General features: G+C 44.9%; 1 long non-coding RNA gene across 1 annotated transcript; it reads right to left on the bottom strand.

Annotated features, from left to right (window-relative positions):
* Window positions 1–1,231: 1,231 nt before the first annotated feature.
* Window positions 1,232–3,687, bottom strand: 1700047M11Rik (RIKEN cDNA 1700047M11 gene). The gene is made up of 2 exons (NR_015458.1): window positions 3,323–3,687; window positions 1,232–1,552 (listed from the first exon to the last, which is right to left on the bottom strand). It is a non-coding gene; the product is annotated as an RIKEN cDNA 1700047M11 gene (long non-coding RNA).
* Window positions 3,688–18,121: the final 14,434 nt, after the last annotated feature.

Raw genomic sequence — 18,121 nt, 5'->3', positions numbered from 1 at the left:
GTAAAGAATAGCTTAGGTCCCAGTGTGCTGGTACATACCATTAATCTGGGCTACACATTCTGCTGGAAACTTACATAAGAACAATGGGAAAAGGAAGGCTTTCTTCTTCGTCTGCTTGCACTTACTTGCCAGCACATCTGTTGGAGGCTACTTTTTCAGGATTCCAGCTTATGCAGAAGACCAGCTGAAATACCCAGTCTCATGGGACAGAGCAACTACTAGATTATTGGACTTCTCCTTCAAAGCTCCCCATTGTTCCTTGATTTCTGTTTCTTCTCTGGATTTTTGGTGGGTGTGTTGACTATGCGTTGTCTGCTCTGCTGGTGTGTTCACAGGGAATGCTTGTTGGTGTTGGAGGCTGAGGGGAGGGGAGGCCATGGGGAGATGGTCTGTTGTAGCTCTAGGGGTGACCCTGAGAATTGGGTCTGGGGAACAGAGAAGCACTCGCTCTTTAAAGTGAAGCTTACCTCGATTTTGCCAAAGGACAATGAAGGGGTGACTATCAGGCAGTTACACCCCTCAGAACATGGTGAAAACATGCAGATGGATAGATGGATAGATGGATAGATAGATAGATAGATAGATAGATAGATAGATAGATGACAGAACAGAATAGAGGTTACATAGTGATAGCCCATTTTGACTCCAGGAGCAAGGGCAGGCATCTGATAGTGGTCTCCAAATTCTACATGGGTTTACCCTAGTCCCTAGTAAGTGTATTTACACACACACACACACACACACACATACACACAGTTAACTACTCTTAAAGATTTTTTAGACTCCTGAGAAATTTATTTTCATCCCATCTTAGTATTGTTATCTCTCAGAATACTAGAACCACAAAGGATGTAGGAAATGATTCAAATTACTTCTACACCCTTTTTCATTCCTGAGGTATCAGTGATGTGCATTGGAGCACACACACCTGAGAATGTTGTCGTCCTTGAGGACACTTTGATTTGTGAAAAAGAATTCAAGGGGTAGGAGATGGCTCAGTGGTTGAGAGCACTGGTTGTTCTTCTAGGGGACCAGAGTTCAATTCCCAGCATCCACGTGGCAGCTTGGTACCATCTGTAACTCTAGTCTCATGGGATCTTCTGGACTCTGTGGGTACCAGGCATGTGAGCACATGATATATATATATACATACATTCAAACCACCCACACTCATAAAAATAAATAAATAAATAAATAAATAAATAAATAAATATTTAAAAGACAACAGTTTGACCGGGGTGCATTGCATTTGTGTATAAAATTGTCAAAGAATAAACACACAAAAGTCATTTTATGATTTCTCAAGTAAACCCAGCAGCCCAGGGAACCTGGCACAAATGCTTTGGGAGTGTTCTGGGGTGCTTTCTCAGAGCCAATTTGTGGGTAAATCTTGGGCGAATTTTTTCCACTCCTCCTGACTCAGAGATGTTTATTCACTCCCATGAGGAACACGTTGATCCGGGAGCTGCCGTGTAGCAATGGCTTTGAAGGATGGAAGAAAGATGTTCAGGCCATGGGAAGAGTCTTCATTTATGCCAAGACCTGGAGACATCTTCAAGAAAAAGAGAAAAAACTGTGGTTAAGGTCCTGAGCCTCTGTGTCACTTTCACGGGAGACTCCTGACATTACCATCTGACAGACATTCTGAGCTTCCTAAGCAAATTACTTCCACCAATTTTGAGTCAAGGACAGAGGAAAAAGTAATCACCCAAGATGACTAACTCAGTAGGTTAATAAACTGGTTTACCCACTTTACTTTTTTTAGTGTTCTAACACGTTGTTCTCATCAGGGACAGTGACAACTGACATCTGCTTGCACAAAGCAGCTCGGTGAGTCATGTGGAGGTTTCCTTCTTTGAGAAGAAGAAAAAGGAAAAAGCATGCAAATCAACAGCAAGTCATGGTGGCACACCAGCCGCCTTGAGCTACTGAGGAACAGCTCCAAAACCTAGAATCTCAGACCACATTCTGGGTGGGAATCTTCATTGGAACAAGATCTCCAGGTGAACACTAGCTAAGAGCAGTAGTGAAGGATATGTTTTTTGGCTGACTGAGTGGGGGTTGCTGTGAAGAAACACCTTGAGCGAATGCAAATTGGGGAGGAAAGGGTTTTGGTGACTCATGCTTCCACATCCTAGTTCATCACTGAGGGAAATCAGGACAGGAGCTCAAACAGGCAGCAACTGAGAGGCAGGAGCTGGTGCAGAGGCCATCGAAGGAAGAGTGCTGCTTCCTCTGCTTCTGATGGCTGCTTTATTATAGAATCAGGACACAAGCCCAGGGATGAGCCGCCATGGTGGGCTGGACCCTCCCACATCAATCACTGAATAAGAAAATGCCCTATAGTGTCTTGAACGGTGAGTTCAAGGCCAGCTTGGGATACTGTTAGGACAAAAATTAACCATAGGCCAGTGAAAACATTTACTAGGCAACCAAATAAGAAAGCATTCCATCACCTTCAATGTCATAAAAATTAATTTCCATTAAAATTTCTACCATCAGGGGCTAAAGAGATGGCTCAATGGCCAAGAGTATGCACCGCTTTTCCAGAAGATCCAGGTTAAATTCCCAGTCCCCCTCTGATGGCTCGTAACCATCCACAGCTGCAGTCTCCGGTGACCTGATGCCTCTTCTGGCCTCTGAGGGTAACAGTCATGCATACGGAGCAGGCAAAGCATTAATACACATAAGATAACTAAATAAATAACTCAATAAATAAATCTAAAAACAAATATTGAGACTAAAGAAACTGTTTTTAAAAAGATCACATTGTCTATCAGTAGGGAACTGGCTATATAAACTGTGGTCTGTCCTTGTGACAAGAGATTAGGCAGCTGTAAAATGAGAATGTCCTTTTATGTATTGTCAACAAAAGTTTCCAAAACAAAACTGTACCCACTATTGAACCCTCTTTAAAGGCTGATTAGCAGATTCGAATGTCAGTGACTGTGAAGAGGTAAAGTGTTTCAAGTCTAACTTCAATTAGGAGCCAAATCACAGTTTATCTTGGGCTGTAATTAGGCCCTAAGAGCTATTTATTGCCTACCTCTGTTTATGATCTAACTCCCCCACAACTGGTAGGTAGATTCTTTTGGAAAGTAAAATCAGATCCCCAGCTTCCACCAACCCAAAGGCTAAGAAAGTCATCAGCTAGCAACACAGGCCTCTGGCAGAGGGTCCCCATTTTGTTGCCATACACACATCCTATCCAATGTACCCACCAACATATTCAAAATGTATCTTGACTTGTGACTTTTTTTTGTTCTGTTTCTATAAAACGTCCCATAATTCCCACCACACCCTCACTGATCCCCAGACCTACCTCATCCTCGGATAACCGCTCACCTCCTCTCTGTGCCGCATAGATTCCACTTGCCCTTCCGTGTCTTCATGCGTGGAGGCGGAGATCATGTACTCCTTAGAGTAAGGCTCCTGTTTGACTTCATTTCTGCTAGTGCGATTAACACAAAGGCCAGAACCACCGTGGGAGGAAAGGGTTTATTTGCTTCCGGGCCATGTCCACCATGGAGAGAAGCTAAGACAGGAAATCAAAGCAGGAACATGGCGGTGGGGAGAGGGGGAAACGGAAGCAGAGGCCATGGAGGAACGCTGCCACTGGCTCATTTTCCATGCCCGGCTCAGCCTGTTTCTTACACAGCCCAAGTCTGCCTGCAGTCTTCCATGTCTGACACTGTTTTAGAATTTCTCTTACTATGATAAAAATACCATGACCAAAAGCAACTTGGGGAAGAAAGGGTTTGTCTCCTTTTACAGCTTGCAGTCATCATCCAAGGAAGTTAGAGAAGGAACCTGGAGGCAGAAGCTGACTCCTGAGGGATGCCCCGTGGGTAGCACCACACACAGTGAGCTGGGCACGCTTGCCTCAATCACCAGTCAGGAGACCACAGGCCAATCTGTTGGGTGCATTTTCTCAATCCCGTCTTCCCAATGGCTCCAATCTGTATCAATTTGACTTTAAAATTTAGCGAGCACAATCACTATTCAAGATAATTCCTCAGGGGCTGAAGAGATGGCTCAGCGGTTAAGAGTACTGGCTGCTCTTCCAGAGGTCCTGAGTTCAATTCCCAGCAACCACATGGTGGCTCACAACCATCTGTAATGGGATCTGATGCCCTCTTCTGATGTGTCTGAAGGAAGCTACATTGTACTCACATACATATTTATTTTATAATAAATAAATAAAAAGATAATGCCTCACAGACTTGCCTACAAGGCTAATCTGATGAAGGCATTTTCTTGGTTGAGGTGCCTGATGAACCAGCCTGTCTTCATCTTAGTCTTAAAAGCTCTGTTCAAGCAAAGACCACCTAGGCTCATTTCTGTTTATGATGAAACCCTTGTTTCTCAAGGATTGAGCTGTGCCCCACCTGTAACCAAAACTACTACGGTTCTGTACTGCCTGTTCCAGGAAGTTGCAACCTTGTCCTTGTTTCAAAAGGTATAATAACCATCTTGGAGTCCTACTTTTATTTCAAAAGTTGATTGCTTATAACCACCTTGTTAATGACTACCTGGTGTTATTATCAGCTTGTTCTGCCCTCTGTGCAACCAGGTCTCTGTTTTAGGAGCTCTTTATGACTAACGTATTATGCTTATGTTCTATACCCTGTACTCCTGTACCCCTGTACCCTGTAGACCCGTACCCCTGTACCCTGTAACCCTGCCTATTTTGTCTACCAAACCCCAGACTTGGAAACCTCTACCCCTGAGCTATCAAAACTTTCTCTTCTTCGTGTCCAACTCTGACTTCTGGAACTCTGCCTTAGGGAAAAACAGCACACATCATGAGTGAAAAAGCTTATTTTAATTAATTTGGCCATAATGATTTGGGCTGGTGGTCTTTCTCCTTGAATAAAGGAGATTAACAACACCCTTTGACCAGATGACAATGGCCTGTGTTAAGTTGGTTAAAAAACAAAAACAAAAACAAAACTAGCCATCACAGCTCCTTTATCCAGTGTTGTCTTAGTCAGGGTTTCTATTCCTGAACAAACATCATGTCCAAGAAGCAAGTTGGGGAGGAAAGGGTTTATTCAGCTTACACTTCCACACTGCTGTTCATCACCAAAGGAAGTCAGGACTAGAACTCAAGCAGGTAAGAAAGCAGGAGCTGGTGCAGAGGCCATGGAGGGATGTTCTTTACTGGCTTGCTTTCCCTGGCTTGCTCAGCTTGCTTTCTACCAGCCCAGGGATGGCACTACACATAATGGGCCCTCCCACCCTTGATCACTAATTGAGAAAATGCCTTACAGTTGGATCTCATGGAGGCATTTCCTCAAAGGAGGCTCCTTTTTCTGTGATAACTCCAGCTTGTGTTAAGTGGACAAACAAAACCAGCCAATACCAGTGTAATTTGGATTCTGACATGGATATGCATTCCTTCATAGTACAGGTGTACTGTAGCAGAATTTTAATTCTGCCACTTGCTGATACCCACATGGCTCTCACTTAGGCTGTGTGTGCATCTGCTGGGAATGATGGCACGGTGGTATCTCTGACCTCCCTTAGATTTTATGGAACCAATCTAAGTGTTGCCACAGAGGCACAGGTACTGTAAAAAGTAGTGCACCATTAGAAGTAGTCCTTACCACAGGCAGCAAGGTTCTGGCCGTGATATCTACCACAGGATCTTGACCTTGTAGAGTTGGTGGTTGTTTGATTTGTTTGGTTTTGGTTTTCTAGCAAGGTTTCTTGTGTAGCCTTGGCTGTCCTGGAACTCACTCTGTAGATCAGGTTGGCCTTGAACTCATAGAGATCCACCTGCCTCTGCCTCCCAATTGCTAGGATTAAAAGTGTGTGTGTGTGTGTGTGTGTGTGTGTGTGTGTGTGTGTGTGCCACCACTGCCTACCTTTTGGCTTGAGTTTTTAAGTCCAATATAGCTATGTGACATATTCCACTGTATCTGAAATTGGCATTTTTCAGATAGCTGATGTGCTGGCAAATTTTATATCAATTTGACATGAGCTAGAGTTTTATGAAAGAAGGAGGCCTCAACTGAGAAAATGCCTCCGTGAGATACAACCGTAGATCATTTCTTTAATGATTGATGGGGAGGGCCCAGCTCATCATAGGTGATGAGCCATCCCTGGTTGGTCCTGGGTTCTATAAGAAAGCAGGTTGAGCAGGCCATATAGAGTAAGCCAGTAAGCAGCATCCCTCCATGGCTTCTGCATCAGCTCCTGCCTCCAGGTTCCTGCCCTGTTTAAGTTCCTGTCCTGAGTTTCTTCACTGATGAACAGCAAGGAGGATGTGTAAGCCAAATAAACCCTTTCCTCCCCAAGTTGCATTAGGTCAAGGTGTTTCATCATAGCGGTAGAAACCGGAGCTAAAACAGCAAATAAACACAGGACAGCCTCGCACATGCTCGGGAGCCACCTGCAGATCTGCATAGGGAGGATCTTTTGCTCATTTGGGGGAATTGCCTATTTTGCCATTTTAATCATCTTTAAGACTACATGTTGCCATGGTAATACACACCTTTCATCCCAGCACTCAGGAAGGAGAGGCAGACAGAAGGCAACTCCGCAAGTTCAAGGTCAGGCTGGTCCACATAATGATTTGCAGCACAGCCAGTCTTGTGTAGAGAGATCCTGTCTCAAAATAAAACAGAAAAAATAAAATAAAATAAAATAAAATAAAATGGAAGACTTTTTGGTGCTATTAAGGATATTCACAACCTTGTGCACCACTATTTAATTCCAATAAAATTTTATCATCCTGAACAGAAACTCTGTGCTTATTAAAACAAAACAAAACAAAATAAAAAACAAAAACCCCACAGCTTCTCATTAGTTTCAATTATTATCCCTTACATTTTTTCTGTCTCCAAATCCAACCAGTTTTTATACTTGAAGTGCCAGAGTTCCTTTTTGTTTTTTGGTTGGTTGGTTGGTTTGTACAGGCTAAAGGAAAAGTTCTTTGATTTAAAATCATATAATGACAGCGAAAGAATGGAAGTCACTGTTGGAGGTGAGGACTGCCACTCCCATTCTCCTTCAAGGCTTTAGTGACTTTACAAAAGAGGCCCCAGAACCAGCATGGTGCCACTTGTGCCTGCAATCCCTGCACTTGAGAGGCTGAGGGACCAGAAGGTCAGCCTGTGGTGCATGGTAATAGCTTGCCTCAAAAACAAAAGCAACAAGAAACTCCAAGCACACACAAAGACAAAAGACAAAGTCCACTCCGGACATCATGGGAAGCAGGCCTCCCCCAGGCTTCGGCTGCCATCTCATCTCCCCACCTCAGAATCATGAGAAGTTAATGTTGACTGTCAATGCATCGGTTCACTCGTGACATTTTGCTCTACTACCCACCCAGACCGAGACACTGAGAACTCGGTCCCTAATATTCATAATTTGGGAAGCCTCTGATGGGGAGCAAACAAGAAAGAAAACCTGAAGCTCTATCCAATCATACAATACACATTTAGACTTACACATGTAGACTTGAGACCTGGCAATGTTCTCACAGACTCTGCTGTGCATTCCACGGCAAGTCTGAATTCCTCCTCTCTGCTAGCCTGTGTGCAAACGAGAAAGACTCCACACAAGTCCAGCTCCATGCACATGCTGAAAATGCATGGAAGGTTTCTGTGTAAGAGCACAGCAGCCGGAAGAGGTAGGCTATAGTCTCCACAGTGTCTATTAGAGTAGAGCAGGAGGTGAAATTGTATCTCTAGAATCTTCTTAGAAGATTCCTCTGACCCACTGGTGTGTGTGTGTGTGTGTGTAGCTGCCAGCGGGTTCCTGAGTTCCTGAAAGGAAAGCTGGGGATGGATGGGAAGGACGGCAAGAGAAATAATGAGCCAAGACAAAGTTCTCTGATCAAGGCTCAACTTTAATCCTAGGGTCTGAATGTTTAAAGAAGGGAGACCCATCCATCCCCAATTACCAATACTGTTCTGTCCCCAATTCCCCAGGATGTTAGTGATAATTTCCTTCTGAAAGACTACACCTCCCAGCCTCCCTTGCCTAGTGACAAGAGAACTTCCCAGAAAGTACAGGCAGGAACATAATGCATGTGTGATGGTCGTTTCAGCCTCTAGAAAGGTCTCAGCCTTCTTACTGTGGGATTTCCTCTTCTGAGCTCACGATGACGTGAGATGTAAGGCTTGGTGAGGTCATGCTCCAATGCCATGTGACTGCCAATAAACATGGCCCCGCCTTGTCATGTTTCTGTCCTGTATGCCCTTGCAGAAACATGACAATGGTGCTCAACACCTGAGATGGCATCTGGAGCCCCTAGCCCAAGCAGGCAGCTCCAAGCCCTTTCTTGAGGACCTGAGGGCCTGACAGGGCCACCGGTTTCTCTCAGGCACCCTTTTCCTACGCTCTCTGTTTGCCCTGACAATTAGCCAACCTGGATTAGATCAGAACACACATGCAACATACTCAAAACGCTGGAACAAAGTAATCCCATAAGAACTAACTCAGAGGCACCCTGGTTACGTCTAAGAAGCCCACAGAAATCTCTACTGCATGAAGGAACTGAGTGACTGGTGGAGAGTTCCTAGAATTCTTTGCACACTCTATTAGTCTAAAAACCTTCCACTGACCCTGAGATCTTAAGATTTGCAATTTGTAGAAGCCAAAGATGAATTCCCTCTACCTTCCAAGCCTGTTTGGTCAAATCTAAGATTTGAGAGGTACCTTCGGTGGCTGGATTTGATCCTAGTTTTTGCCTGGGTTTCACCCCTCTATGGGTTCCAAATTTCCTGTGCCAAAAGATACCCCAATAGCCTGCTTGCAGGTTAACTTGAAGGAGATCAAAATAGGAGAATGGAAGCCTGCACCTTCATTTTCAGTGCAGAAAGGCCACTACTGGCTCAAATTTAGAACTTTCCATTTTATTATTTAAACTGATTTAGATAACTCCCTAAGATGGAATGGTAGTGTGATCTGAGACTTCTCAACCTATAAAGCTCCCAGTTAACTTTAGTCTTTTTAAAGACTCTGCTCTGGCTTGTACCATGTCTAGAGGTAGAATCCTCACTGTTTCTGCTTGGGCCTCCAAACTTGTGACTTTATAATTCCTGAGACAGGATAAGACTCTTGCTTTTTACCTCTCTCCTGCCTTTGTTTCTACATCTCCAAAGTGTTAACCCTTTTGGATTGTTTGGCCCCATGTGCAGATCTACACAAACTGGTTATGGATATGTTGATCAATGGGTTCAACCTTACGGAGATTCAAATATCTTTTGCATATGTGGTGGATTGAATATGCTTGGCTCAGGGAGTAGCACTATTAGGGGGTGTGGCCTTGTTGAAGTAGGTGTGGCCTTCTTGGAGGAAGTATATCACTGTGGGGGGAGGGGTGGGCTTAGAGACCCTCCTCCTAGCTTCCTGGAAGCAATCTTCTCCTAGCAGCCTTTAGATGAAGATGTAGAACTCTCAGCTCCTCCTGCCTGGCCACTGCTGTGCTTCTACCTCGATGATAACGGGCTGAACCTCTGAACCTGTAAGCCACTCCCAATTAAATGTTGTCCTTATAATATCTGCCTTGGTCGTGGTACCTGTTGACAGTAGTAAAACCCAAATTATGATAAAAGTTGGTACCAGGAGTGGGGTATTGCTGTGATAGGCCTGACCATGTTTCTGTTTGAAGAAATGTCAATTTGGGGACTTTGGATTTGGAAAGCAGTAGAGTACTGTAAGTGGGGCTTAATGGGCCATCCTAGTAGGACTCTGGAAGATTTTGTTGCTGAGAGTGATTTGAACTGTGTAGACATGGCCCAAGAAGTTTTAGTGGAGAAAAATATTAGTATGTGGTCTAGAGACTGTTTTTGTGATATTTTGGTAAAGAACATGGCTGCTTTATCTGCCTGAGGCTAGGATAAAGAGATTTAGATTAATTCCTTTGACAAAGGAAGTTTCAAAACAGCCTGGTACATATTCTGTTGTGTGGTTGCTAAAGTTAACTCTTATGAAGTGCGTATTAAGGAACAGGAGCAAGCTGAGAAAGGGGAAAACAATGTGTTGTTCAAGTATTAAATGAACACCAGGAAGTGGAATGGAGCTGAAACCTGTGTTCAAGGAGATAACAGATTAAGGGAGCAGTGACCTCAGGGCAAGATCCCAGCAAGGCTTATTGCTTATGTTTTTGCAGTGGAACAAGGGAGAGTTAGTTATATCTAGGAGTTATTATTCCTTGGTTGTTGTTTTCATTTGGACTTTTTTTTAATTGGACGTTTTATTTGTTTACATTTCAAATGTTATTCCCCCTTCCCAGTTTCCCCTCTGCAGACCCCCTATCCCATACCCTCTTACCCTGCTTCTATGAGGGTGCTCCCCCACCCACCCACCCACACCTGCCTCACTGCCCTAGCATTCCTCTACACCAGGGCATCAAGTCTTCACAGGACCAAGGGCCTCCTCTCCCACTGATGCCAGATAAGGCTCCTTCAGCACCTTCAGTCCTTCCCCTAACTCCTCCATTGGGATCCCTGTGCTCAGTCTGATGGTTGGCTATGAGCATCTGCATCTGTATTGGTCAGGATCTGGCAGAGCCTCTCAGGAGACAGTTGTATCAGGCTTCTTTCAGCAAGCACTTCTTAGTGTCTGCAGAAGTGTCTGGGTTTGGTGCCTGCATGTGGGATGGATCCCCAGATGGGGCAGTCTCTGGATGGCCTTTCCTTCAGTCTCTGTTCTATTCTTTGTCCCTGTATTTCCTTTAGACAGGAGCAATTCTGGGTTAAAACTTTGGAAATGGGTAGGTGGCCCCAACCCTAAAACAGGTGGCCATGCTTAACCTCTGGATATGGTCTCGACAGATTCTCCCTGTATTTCAGCTAATGTCATCCCCGTGGGGTCCTGGGAGGCTCTTGCTTTCCTGGCATCTGGGACTTTCAGGTTGCTACCCCCAGTTCCCCATCCTCCGTTGCTACACACCTCTGTTCAATTTCCTGACCCTTTGTGCATTTCCTCTATCTCCTCCCATACCTGATTCTGCCCCTCTTTTTCCCCTCCCCCTTCTCTCTTCCTCCCAAGTCCCTCCCACCCTCTACTTCCCTTGATTATTTTGTTCCCCCTTGTAAGTAGGACTGAAGCATCCACTCTTTGGTCTTTCTTCCTCTTGAGCTTCATGAGTTGTTTCGTGGGTATTCCATGCTCTTTGCCTAATATCCACTTATCAGTGAGTGCATACCATGTGTGTTCTTTAGTTACCTCACTTAGAATGATATTTCTAGATCCATCCATGTGCCTGCAAATTTTGTGAAGTCATTGTTTTTAATAGCTGAGTAGTACTCTGTCATGTAAATGAACCACATTTGCTGTATCCATTCCTCTGTTGAAGGACATCTGGGCATATACTCAGAAGATGCTCTAACATGTAATAAGGACACATGTTCCACTATGTTCACTGGGTCCCTCTTGGGCCAGGAATTTGAGCAAAAGTGGTGGTCTCACCTGTGCTCTCAGGTGTGTCAGCACTCCTAGGAGACCAGTTCTCTCCCAACAGAATTTCTCATTTGGACTTTTAACCCGAAGTGAACTACAATACAGAAATGGAGAGAAGACTTGTGATCCAGATCTTAATGCCAGAAGACATAGGCTATTGATCCAGATCTTGAGGAATAGTGGCCACAAAAAGCTTTGGCCCAGGCATGGTGTTACACACCTTTATTACCAGGAGACAAAGGCAAGCAGATCTCTTAATTCAAGGCCAGCCTGGGACAGAGAAAGTTCTAGTTGAAGAAAAGCTTAAGTCAGGGTATGGTAATACAGGCCTTTAATACAAGCATTCAGGAGACACAGCTGACCCGATCCGTGGGTCAGTCAACGAGGTCTGCAAGAGAAAGAGTGGAGACGGAGGGGCAAGAGACATGAAGAATAGAAACAAGACTGTCTGCTCAAGTCTCAAGTCTCGTTTATTGGAAGGCAACTATGGGTATATATAAGCACAAGCTGGGGAGTGCAGCTGGAGACACTTAACCACAGTCCAGGATGTATAGGAGAAAGACAAGATGTTATCAGAGTGTGTTCAGCTGTGGGGGGCTTCTTGCAAAAACATCAGGCTAGGAAAGCAAGTCTCTCATCAGGGTGGAAAAGGACCACCTGTAAGTAACTAGCCCGCGATGGCTGCAGAGATGACAGCCGCTTTCTGCTAAGAGTTGGCTCCCATGCAGATCTCTGAGTTCAAGGTCAACCTACAGTGCAAATTCCAGAACAGTCAAACATAGGCAGTGAAGAAGTGGGAAAACAGGAAGCTGGTGATAATGTAACAGAACAAGGGAGTCATGTTGCAGTTCCAGAAAACAGCAGAACTCAGCAGCTTCAGCCATGTGACTCTGCCTTTTTTTTTTTAAGATTTATTTATATGAATGCATTGTAACTATCTTCAGACACACCAGAAGAGACCATCAGATCCCATTACAGATGGTTGTGGGGCACCATGTGGTTGCTGTGAATTGAACTCAGGACCTCTGGGAGAGCAGTCAGTGCTCCTAACTACTGAGCCATCTCTCCAGCACGGCTCTGTCTTTAGATTCATGAATATAAAGGACTACTGAGACAATTGATGCAGGTTAGCTGGAGCTAAGAAATTTGTGGTGATTAGGAAGAGACAGGAATCACTGAGGTGAAATCTTCTAAGATATGAAGATATGTATCTGAAAGTACAAAGAGGCTATGTTCCAGAGACAGCCAAGGTTGGACTTCATGCTAGTAGCTGAACTTGGTAATGTGTAAGAGCCTATAGAGCAGCTGAGGCTTGGCTCTGTGAAAGGCCAGGGAAGACCATTGGTGAAGGTACAGCCTCAGTTACAGTTGAAGGCCCAAAAGGAAGGGGTCATACAAAAAAAGTTGAGGCTTGGCACCATAGAGGGAACCTATGAGGGGCTATTGGTGAAGCTTAATTGCAGCGGTAGACCCCAGCATATTAGAGATGCCAGTACCATGGGATGGCCCCTAAGAAGAATGGCATTAGTAGAGTGGAATCAAACAGAGCCTAGAGTGCTACAGAGGGCAGAGCTGGAGATGTGACTCAAGCCCTTTGGAGGAGCCCAGAAGATAACATGTGGATCCCAGACATTGGAACAAGAAGCTGTAAAGTTGAAGTTGACTTGGGGACCCCAAGATATTAGAGATGCCAGAGCTGAGGGGTCTGAGCCAAGAAAAGCTGCTAACAGAGACTGGAGCCAGCCCAGGAGAAAGAAGTTTGTTGCAGTCAACAAAGATGAAAAAAAGAGTTGGAGATTTGAAGACCACACTTTCACATCAGACATGGAGATGCAGAGTTTGGAGTTAGTCATCTGGTTTCCTGTCTTTGGAGATTATAACTAAGTGATTGGATGAATCTCAGAAGAGACTTTGAACTTTGGACTTTTACATTGTTGAGACTGCTATAGTAAACTATGAGGACTTTTGAAGTCGGACTAAATGTTTTAGCATTTATTCTATGACTAGGTATGGTCCCCATAGACTCATGTGTTTGAACAACCTTATGGGGTGTAAGTGGGGGAAATATAATGGTTTGAATGTGCTTGGCCCAGGGAATGGCACTATTAGGAGGTGTGGCCTTCTTGGAGTAGGTGTGGCCTTCTTGGAGGAAGTGTGTCACTCTGGAGGTAGGCTTAGAGACCCAACTCTGAGCTTCCTGAAAACAGTCTTCTCCTAGCAGCCTTCAGATGAAGATGTAGAGCTCTCAGCTCCTCCTGCACCATGCCTGCCTGGATGCTGCCGTGCTCCCACCTCGATGATAATGGACTGAACCTCTGAACCTGTAAGCCAGCTCCAATTAAATGTTGTCCTTATAATAGCTGTCTTGGTCATGGTGTCTGTTGACAGGAGTAAAACCCACACTAAACTAGCATATGAATAATATTTTTAAAAAGATTTTATGCTGTTCTATTCCACTAAAAAGGCTGGCTCTGGAGTTGAAATTGGGCCTGCCTGCTCCAGGTCTGAGCCTGTTTGTATAAAAGTTTTCTTCGAAATCCTTGTCCTGACTCTGTGAAGGAAAGTAAACCAGAGCCGCCCGGGGAGAAACCCGACGTGCTTGAGAACCGCCAAGAGGTAAACAATTTCCAGCCGAGGTCCCCAATGGCTACATGCAATCACAGATGTTTAACTCTGAGTGCCCTCCTCTCCTTGGTTTTATTTACTATCTTTGAAGCTTTTATTGAGATATCTTAGGGAATAACTATTGAAATGTACAGGGTGGGGTTTTGTTTGTTTGTTTGTTTGTTTTGTTTTTTGCATATATCCTTAGAATACTAGAATTTCCCTCAATGCTATCTGGAAATGGATCTGTTCCTTAGGATGTTCCTCCGAGCCCCTCTGGGTCTATGGGTCTGCCTCTTCTCGTGGGTAAAACTCTGACTTCTTGCTCTGAACCTAAAGGCAAGAGCAGCAATTACTTCCTTTCTGCAGGACATCCCTATTTTATAAAGCGTGAAGATTTATAAAGGGTGAGAAGATGAATCTGATTGTTCCCAGTCCAGCACTGCTGGTGTGGAGCCTCCACTGAATCAGGGCAGGGGGCGTGAGAGGAGCACTTGACTGCTTGGCTCCACCTCCCTGGAACTTAGCAACTGCAATTTGGACTCACTGGCAATCTTATCCCTCCAGGGAGATTGTAGTTCTTGGCTGAAAACTATTGGGGCTGGTCTGGTGGCTGCTATGTATTCCAATGCTAAAAGACTGTATCTCAAGATCTGGTTGTCCCCAAGAAGAGCAAATCCTCAAGTTCACCAATTTTTGTTGTATGAACCTTGCCTCTTAAATTTAAGAGTTTAATCTGATTGGTTAATAAAGATGCCCACAGCCGGCCGAGCAGTGGTGTCCTATGCCTTTAATCCTAGCACTTGGGAGGCAGAGGCAGGCAGGTTTCTGAGTTCGAGGCCAGCCTGGTCTACAGAGTGAGTTCCAGCTAGGACAGCCAGGGCTACACAGAGAAACCCTGTCTCGAAAAACCAAAAAAAAAAAAAAAAAAAAAAAAAAAAAAGATGCCCCCAGCGTGGGCTAGGAAGAAGAGAGGGGACAGAGAAAAGGTCCCCAGGCTTGGGATGTCAGGAAGGAACAAGGAGGTGAGATAGAAAGAAAGGGGGTCGCCATGGGGAAGCAGGAGCGTGAACGCATGGGCATGCGGGTTACCTGAAGGAACAGGACATTGCCTGGGATGCAGACTCTGTTCTGTCCAGTGGGGGTTGGCTCAGATGTCAGGGACAGTCACTCTCCTTGCTGAGATTCAACTTTTCTGAGATAAATATTTACATATTTTTCTGTGTATTCCCAGAACATTTCTGGAGACTTTTTATTTTCTCTCTCCCCATTCTGGGGGCATTGTATATCTTCCATCTGTGTAATGCACACATTTAGAATGCAGATGTACGCTCTATTGATCAGCCAGGTTAAACAGGGCAGGCTGTTTTCCCTGAATAGCCAAGATCTGTTTAGCCCCCATTCTTTGAGAAGACTTCCTCTGAATAAAGTCTACAGTATTTTGCAATGCAAGTATTTCCAACCTGGAGAGACCAAAGGAGCTGCATGCATTCAGGGTTTTGGGGGGTCCAAGGGATCAAGTTTGAAGTCTTCATAATGCCCAGACTGGAACAATACCCAGCACCATCAACCCTCACTACCTTCACCCCACCCCCACCCCCCACATGCTTAGAGTCTGGCACAGAGCAAAGCATTCAGGGAACCTTTCTGCACAGCCAGTGGTCGGCCCACTGTCTTTTCCCCCAGTTAGATATGTAAGAAGGCACGAAGACACCTGTTACAGATCCCAGAGTCACACCCAGTTCTGTATTATAGTTCTGCTGAAGGCACTGGGGTGGAGGGGAGGGGTGTTCAAAGAGCTTCTTATACCTCCACTCTGGAAGTGAGTTTCTTAAGCATGCTGTAGTGTGAGTTTGTCTGGAACAGTTGGCTGACTCTCTTCTAAAGGCCCCTTTGTTGTTGACAGCTTGGTCCTCAGCTCCTTAGGAAGCAGAACCTCGTTGATCTAGTTAAAAGTCTGGAGTTTCAAGCAAATTCTTGAAGGGATTATTAGAATCTCTGTCTCTTTGTGTCTCTGTCTCTCTTTGGGTCTCTGTGTCTGTCTGTCTCTGTCCCTCTGTCCCACTCCCCTTGCTGGCTGTCATGACAAGAGTCTCCTGGGCTGTGTGCTCCATGACATGCTGTGCTTCAGCAGATCAAGGAAGAATGGCTGAAAGCTGATGGAACGGTGAGCCACAATAAATTTCTCTACTTAGAACTGAACTCCTCTGTCGTATCTGTTACAGAAAAGACACATTTCCCACACTACCCCGGACAGTTTGCACTCACCCGTGGCTGCTGGTTCTCAGATCTGTTCCTCTGGATTTTCCTGCCCTGTGCTGCAGAAAGGCAGGCCTTCCGTGAAGTTTTTCATGGTCCCCCCTCAGCTGGATTCAGTCTGTGTTTGGTTAATGGGAAAGAAAGGGGAGCGAGAAGAAACCAGGGGTTTCTCCCATCCTCTCCCTGCGCTAACTCCTCCCAGCAGGCCCTCTGTGGCTCTGCTGTCACTGGGTGGTGCTGAAGTCCTACTGTCTCCTACTGAGGAGGAGGCCTTCCAACCCAGGGACAGTGTCCTCTCTGTCCCTTGTTTGGCTCTCAACCCGTCAGCTGCGTAATCCGCATGTTGTAATAGATTCCTTGTGTAGTAGATGAGTTTTGAGCAATGTCCTTCTGTTTTTCTCTAGTTAGATTATGACGGAGATTTTACAACATTCCCTGTTCTGCTAAATTCTTCATTTCATTCTTTTCTCCTGCTCTGCTGCCCATATTATCCTTACCAGTTCTTAGAAGCTCGTGTATTTTATCATGATTTAGCGTGTGTGTGTGTCTGTGTGTGTGTGTCTGTGTGTATGAGAGAGAGAGAGAGACAGAGAGAGAGAGAGAGAGAGAGAGAGAGAGAGATCCATGTTAGAGGACAATGTGTAGGTGTCATTTCTCTCCCTCCTTCCACCAGGAGAGTGTTGGGTATTGAACTCGGGTCATCAGGCCTGGCAGCAGGCTCCTTTGCCTACTGAGTCTTTTTTGCCAGCCCTTCCTGATACGAGTCCTTTGTTGACCACAGCATGAGAAATATCTCCCCACACCTTATGGTTTGTCTTGACTTTCCTTTGAAGTCCTGTTCTTCCGCAGTCTTGCTATAGAGCTGAGGGTGGCCTTGAACTCCTGATCACACGTCTACATTCTCAGTACAGGGGGGACAGATGTGCACTGCCAAGGGTGGCTTTCACATCCTACCTGCAGGTGATATCAGGATAGCATAATACTGTTCCCGCTGTGAGGCATTTAACCACTTGCTCTGGAATGAAGCCATCTTTTGATTACAGCAGAAGAGAGACAACCAAGGAGGGTAAGACAGCTGTGGAGTTCATAGATAACTGTGATGTCCACCTTAGATGTCCACCTCTATAAACCCCTCCTTCAGCTCCCTTCCACATGACATGCTGTTTGGCTCTAAGGCTGCCTTCTTTCTCCTACCAGTCAGAAGTAAATTCATTTACTCTAAGTATGAATTGAGTCTCAGTCTTTGGTCTTTCCCTGAGGATTTGAACACCACAACTCCATCAGTGACCTTCGAATAGATGGAGTGTTACCATTTTAACCTTGTGTAACCTCAGTTACATAGTGGCTTCATGGCCAGTGTGTGCTACATGAGACCCTGTCTCAACAACAAAACAAAACAAAAAAAAAAAAAACAAATAAAATCCATTTTTGAGACATTTGTATTCTAGGCTGGCTTCAGACTTACTAAATAGCTGAACTCGAACCCCTGGTCTCTCCGGAGCACCCAAGTGCTGGGATTGCACGTATGTGCCACCATGCCTGGCTTACAAAGTAGTTTTGTACATGAGTTTCCACCAAGTTGTCTTGCAAAATTCTTTTATTTTATTCCGGAAATGCAGTTGTTAGATTTCCTACATTGATGATGTCAAAGACAGTTAATTTTTATCAAACCAATTTTCTGGTTTTTGTTAAGGCCATCATATATATTTTTTTCTTCAACATACTTTTCCCCTTACACGGAGGGTGAATTGGGAGACAGAAGCATGAATAATTGTCTGGCTTTCTTGGGAAAACAAGAGAGTGTGAAGCTTCCTGGGTGACCCTCTTACAGTATGTAGAT

This window comes from Mus musculus, chromosome 1 (assembly GCF_000001635.26).
Source record: "Mus musculus strain C57BL/6J chromosome 1, GRCm38.p6 C57BL/6J".
In the NCBI taxonomy this organism is placed as follows: domain Eukaryota; kingdom Metazoa; phylum Chordata; class Mammalia; order Rodentia; family Muridae; genus Mus; species Mus musculus.
Note: the sequence above shows the minus strand (reverse complement) of the source record. Positions and strands in the feature narration are given on the sequence as shown.